Source organism: Nicotiana tomentosiformis, chromosome 8, assembly GCF_000390325.3.
Source record: "Nicotiana tomentosiformis chromosome 8, ASM39032v3, whole genome shotgun sequence".
Lineage (NCBI taxonomy): Eukaryota > Viridiplantae > Streptophyta > Magnoliopsida > Solanales > Solanaceae > Nicotiana > Nicotiana tomentosiformis.
In genome coordinates, this window is record NC_090819.1 from 60,942,622 (window position 1) to 60,949,114 (window position 6,493).

The 6,493-nt window shown below is 39.1% G+C and overlaps 1 long non-coding RNA gene across 1 annotated transcript; it reads left to right on the forward strand.

Annotated features, from left to right (window-relative positions):
• Positions 1-2,822: 2,822 nt before the first annotated feature.
• On the forward strand, positions 2,823-4,601 carry LOC104097930 (uncharacterized). The gene is made up of 4 exons (XR_686658.4): positions 2,823-2,945; positions 3,256-3,684; positions 3,774-3,942; positions 4,025-4,601. It is a non-coding gene; the product is annotated as an uncharacterized lncRNA (long non-coding RNA).
• Positions 4,602-6,493: the final 1,892 nt, after the last annotated feature.

The following is a 6,493-nucleotide window of genomic DNA, read 5'->3' on the forward strand; positions in this document are numbered from 1 at the left end:
GTCGCATGTGTTATACTTCAGCACGGTTTGGCTAGATAAGAGCCTGGGTTATGAGGAGGAGCCGGTTGCCATTGTTGACAAGCAGGTTTGCCAGCTGAGGTCCAAGAAGATTTCTACGGTAAAAGTTCAATGGAGGATCCAACCAGTCGAGGAGGCAACTTGGGAAGCCAAGGAGGACATGCAGAGCAAATATCCATACCTATTCAGCACTCCAGGTTTGATTTTAGACCCGTTCGAGGACGAACGTTTGTTAAGAGATAGAGAATGTAACGCCTCGATCGATCCCTACTCCCCTAAATAAGACTCCCCATATGTGGTTTTTCTGTTTTATGATTGCGGGGATAGTTTGTTCGGGATTTGGAAGGGTTTGGATTGAAATCGGAACACTTAGTTCCTTAATATTGGCTTTAAAGGGGTAAGTTTGACTTGGGTCAACATTTCTAGTAAACGACCTTGGAATAGGGATTTGACGGTCCCAATAGGTTCGCATTATGATTTTAGAGTTAGGCGTATGTTCGAATCAGGTTTTGGATGACCCGTGAGCGTTTCGGTGCATAAATTTGAAAGTTGGCACATTGATGGTTTTAAAGTTCTTTAAATTTGGTTTGGAGTATGTTTTGGTGTTCTTGAGGTCCGTTTGGGATTTCGAGCATGAGAATCATTTCGTATGGTGATTTAAGACTTGCACGCAAAATTTGGTGTCATTCCGAGTAGTTTAAGTATGAATCGGCGCGTTCGAAGTAAGTTGGAAGAATTTGAAGTTCATAAGTTGATTCTATTGGTTTTGGGTTGCGATTCTTAATTTTAATGTTGTTTTCCGCATTCCGAGGGTGCGAGCGAGTCCATCTCATGATTACAAACTTGTTGCTATGTATGGATGGGGCCTCGGGGGCCCCGGATGCCATTCGGACGATGCGCGAAAGTCGTTTGGCCTTGGATGAGTAGTTGAAGCATCAAGCTTCTGGTGCAATGCACCTATGGAGGGCCAGCAGAAGGTGAAAGCTCGTAAAAGCGAGCCAGCAGCTGTAGAAGCGGCCCAGCGTGGGAAGCCCAGAAATCATAGATGCGGGACATCGTGCGCACCTGCGAATGTGCATGTGCGATGGAAGCAACTATAGAAGCGGCCAAAGCTACAGATGCGGCATGCGCGTCGCAGCAGTGGTCCTGCAAAAGCGGGCCTGTGGTCCGCAGATGCGGAAGAGGTAAACTAAGGGAGAGTCACATCTGCGAGGCTTTCTACGCAGATGCGGAAGAGGTCCGGGGGTGAATTTTAGGAATCTTCTAATAGGGGGTTAGGTAATTACTCTAATAGTTAAAATACAAACTTTTGAACGTGTATTGATTAATTTATATAACATTTGACTAGTTTTGGATTGTTCGGCACCTAGTTGAGGCTTTAGAGTGAATTTGAGGCCGGAAAGCGAGCTTTGAGACAAGGTAAAACTCTTGTCTAAGCTTGTAAGAAGGAATTTACCCCATATGTGATTTATATTACTAATTTCTTCTAATTGTGGGGGTTACGTATGCACGAGGTGACGAGAGTCCGTGTATAGCTACTAATTATGCTTATGTCCGGGTAGTTTAGAACCCAAATCATAAAATATTTATAATATTTGCACCCTACCTATTAATATAAGTGCCTAAATTATATTGGAACTTGACAGACGAATTGTAAAAGACCAACTTCCACTTACCTGATTTTCGGCGGGCTACTTCATTGTTAATAAACATTTTGTTTCTTTGTACATTAGCCTTGTATTAGCTTGTAAATCGGTTGTTCATAAAGTAGACTTTCTTGTGGAGCGAGCTGAACGCCTCGGCAGTAGATAGATGCATCTATGGTTCGTACCGCATGACCCTCGGCAGTGTACACATTATTCTGGATCGGGCCGTACGATCTCAGCATAATCGTGCGTGATAATACTCGGAGCTTAATTATATTTAATATTATTTTATGGCCTGAGAGGTTAAAATTTTATATGATAGAAATGGACTTGGGATTTATCATTTGTGAAAGAATTATTTATGTCCTTCTTGTTATCGAGAGATTATTATTTACATAAACCATTCTCATTTAGAATTTATGTATTTTTATTGTTAGCCCATAGTAAGTGTTGATGCCGACCCCTCGTCACTACTTTTTTGAGGTTACACTAGATACTTACTGGGTACATGTTGTTTATGTACTCACACTACACTTCTGCACTAATCGTGCAAGATCTGAAGTAGGTGCATCTGGAGGTCATATTGGCGCGCACCCCCGTTATCTCGAGGCCTAGTGGTGAGCTTCTTTCTGAGCCGTTCTGCAACACATGGAGTCTCTCTTTTGTATCTATTTTTCTGTATACTTTATTTCAGATAATAGTTAGAGTTTTGTATATTCTATTAGTTTCTCATACACTTGTGACACCAGGTTTCGGCACACACACTAGTATACTTTATGGTTTTGGAGTACTTATATCACTATAATTGCCACTCAATTGTCTTCGTTTTATTTATTAATTTTTCTACTCCTTAATTTCTTAATAAATAAAATTTAATTTCTTGGAAACTTATTTAAAAGAGAAATAACATGGATTAGTTCACCGTTGGCTTGCCTAGCAGCGACATTGGGCGCCATCATGACCTATAGGGAAAATTGGGTCGTGACATGTAATTCAAATAAACCTTTTTTTATTTGGCATTGACCGTTAGTTGTAGGAGCATAAGTGAGCCAGAAAGATAACGGTGAGTATTGTTGGCTCAATAGATGGACGGATGGTATATTTGTACCAAATCAAATAGTGTGAGGATAGTTTTGTCCCTTATCAAGATTTCCGTAAAAAGATCAATGTAAATTCCTCAAATCAAGATAGAAACTGGAAAAGGTAGAAAAGCTAAAGCGCGAATAAACCCCTTCCCCTAATTCGTAAACCTGAAATTTCCAGATCAATCATTTGGAACAGGTAAACTCTCAATTCTTCTCACGATACTCTTGCTTAGTGTGACGAATAATCTTGATTCTTGACCGAAGTTAGTTAGAGAAGGTGTGTACTTGAGTAGCTGATTTGCAGTGTAATTTTCTAATTGAGTTGCATTTTCCCTCCTTTGTTATTTGCTAATTGCATTTTTGGATGCAGGAGTTTTGAGGTTTAGGTAAAATAAGTTTTCTAGTAGTCCTTTCTTCTTTTTTGCTGCTGGATTTAAAATTTGGAAATACTATTTTACTTCTTCCAGGCTTGACGGCAGACTTATTTCTTTTTTCTCTGTTTTAAGTTGAGCAATGGCGCCTGTTCTTTCAAGGTTTCAATTTGAGATCTATGATCAAATTGGGCCTGGTATAAGCTGTTATAATGCCGAAGTGAAGTTTGATAGAGAGGGCAGCCTGTGCAGACGTTTGTTAGTAATTCATCACATTATACACTTGCTAGTGCAATACCGTATGAAGACTTTCAAACGGCAGCCGAATTTTACATGATCATGAAGGAAATTGTGATTCATCTTGGGGGTCGATATATTTAAATAGTTCAAAGTTTTTTTTCCTTCTTATAAATGGTTACATAAGTTTATGATTTTTCAGTCAAATCCTTAGCGGCCTCAAGCAGATTCATAAGTGGTGGTTTCGTCATGGCAATCTGGAGAAGGGAGTCTTGTTCGGTGAGGATGGAAACATCTGACTTTTTGATTTCAATCACAATACAACAGGTATGTATTTGATTTTTTGTACTTATTTCTAATAAGTATTTCAGTTTTTTTTCTCTATATAATTTTTGTAATGTTTGAAATTTTTGTAGCCGATGAAAATTCCATGAAAACTGATTTCGATGCATTCTCATCCATCATTTAGTCTGCTATTAGCAGAACTGGATTGACTGAAGAGAGGTGGCCCCCTCACGTTAAAGTTTTTTTCCAATTGTTGGGCAATACTTGACCAGGTGACCATGCCAGCAATACAGTGCTTCTGTAAGTCCGTTAATAATGTATTAGTGATGCATATAGTATAGATAATTACTGTAAGCCTGCTTATATTTTAGTTTCTTTACAGAGCCTATGTGGACCGTTTCTACGATTCACCTCTTTTTTGGCGCGATACAAAAAAAGGGATTTTCATCGATGAGCTTGCAAGAGTGCTGAAGAGAAGTCCTAGTGCAGTTACCCGACATTTCCAGTTGGATTTTCCTAAGCAATGGGGAAATATTGAATACAAATCTGAATTCTACCAATGCTTCACCTTTAAATATGAAGACTATGGCTGTTCAAATGCATATAAGAAGCCCTATGGGATTGTCAAGGCACAATATGCTTTTGGTCAGGATGTGGTTTTTGACTTGGAAAGAGAGTTTCTGCAGCTTATTGCTAACACATATAATGCTTGCGTTGCTGGTAAGTTCAAGGATCAACCAATCAGTTATCACCAGATTGATTCGCCGAAACCTGATTCAATCTGGTAAGATTCTAAAATTAGTAACCTTACTTGTCTTAACTTTAACCTTACGTACAAGGATCAACCTAGCTTGCTGGAAGAATATTTTTTCCAGCTTCGTACCTTGTCTATAACATTCATCAGCTCTCCATTTTTCTCTCCAAGATTAAATCAATCTGAGTTCAAAAAGCTCAGCTTGGTTTGTAAGAGCATTTTGGAGTATATACTTGGTTGTTCTCTCTTAACCTAATTTTCTTGGTACCCGTACTAAACATAATTTATAGAAGATTAGAGTTGTCATCTCATAAGGATTTTCCTCTTTGGGGCAATTTATCTACCTCTGCAACCTCAAGGTTAAAACTTTTTGTGCATTTCAAATCTTAGCAGCTTCTTCACTCATCCACATTAGGTTACAAACTTTCTATTGACGTGCATTCCTAGGCACCATTACATGTTAATTTAATTCACATCGCCTTGGTCATTACTGATGTGGTCGGGACTCTTATATGTATCGATATCCGGTGAAATGCTTTCACTCCCATAAACTCGTTTCTCTTGCCAATGAAGTACATCACTTGTCATACACATTATTATTAGCTCTTGCAACATGACCATGATTATGGCCCGACATGTAGAAGGTTGCCTGGCCCCGATTGACAATAAGGAGTCCCTTCCTCAACATATCTTTTCTTTCACTCCTGGAAGCATACCTTGAACTGTACTTAGCACCATTAAGTATTGCTTCTTCTGGAGCCATAAAATATGTGTTACAACATTCACTGTTTCGCCTTACTTTGACCAATTGGTCCTTGCTTCCTTTCAAATTCTCTTTATAGAATCTCGAGGTTCAAGCCTTCTCGTTGAATCTCTTGGTTATTTTATTCTCTTTGTTCATACCTGGTTTGATTTCTTTAATGGTAGTCGTCATAGTGATTGACTGTTTTGATGTGTCGATGAAACTCATATGTAGCTTTGGAGACTTTACCTTTTGAAATATCCATTATCCATTTGGTTTGTGATCTCCTTACCCAAATTTCTTTGGAATCTTGGCATCTTAACCGATGATCACAACTTGTTAGTGGCCTCTTTCTAGGCCTCAACATCAGTCCCAATACAAGAGTGTCACTGCTTATGCATCAATTCTTGCGCCGTTCATCGTTCTATGTGCCAACCATTCACGAGATTGACGGGAATAGGAGATAAGTTCTCACTTTACGCTTTAATGCACGATCTGGAATTAAAAAAGGACAAACAATCCTATATGACTTGTAGCCTTCCAAGTGTGGCGCACAACACACTCATAAGTGGGACTCTATTAAACACGATTCTAGGACATACTCAACCTAGTGCCTTGATACCAAATTTGTCATGGCCCAAATAGGTAAGCGTGACATAGCACTCGATTTACCGAGCGAACCACTTAAAACATGTCTACTCATTCATGATTATTTCAAAGTTCGAATAATACTTAAAATATTTTAACACCATCTTAAGTCTTTCTGCTTAAAAGTCCCTCTTTAACTCAATACATAATTACTCCTTTGGCCAAAATACATAAGTGCGGAATACATCAACTACAACAATAACATACCTAGTATAATCCCACATAGTAGAGTCTGGGGAGAGTAGTGTGTATGCAGACCTTAACCCTTACCTTGTGGAGGTAGATAGGCTGTTTCCAATAGACCCTCGGCTCAGAAAAGCATAAACACCATTTAATTAAAAGAATAATAAGACGGGAGAACACCGAGAAGCCATGTAAAAGTAGCATAAATAACAAGATAGTAAAATGATCAAAATGCAAGAAACAACAGGTAATCAAAGAAATCTAATACCAACAAAATGCGAGAGTACGTACTAATACTGCCTGTATGAATAATCTAGACTACCTAACCTACTACCATAATCCTCTATCTCCAAACCTTCCTATTAAAGGTCATGTCCTCGGTCAGTTGTAGCTACGTCATGTCTTGCTTAATCACCTCTCCCCAATTCTTCTTCGGCCTACCTCTACCTTTCCTAAGGCCTTCCAATATCAACCCCTCACACCTCTTTACCTAGGCGTCTATGCTTCTCCTCCTCACACGTCTA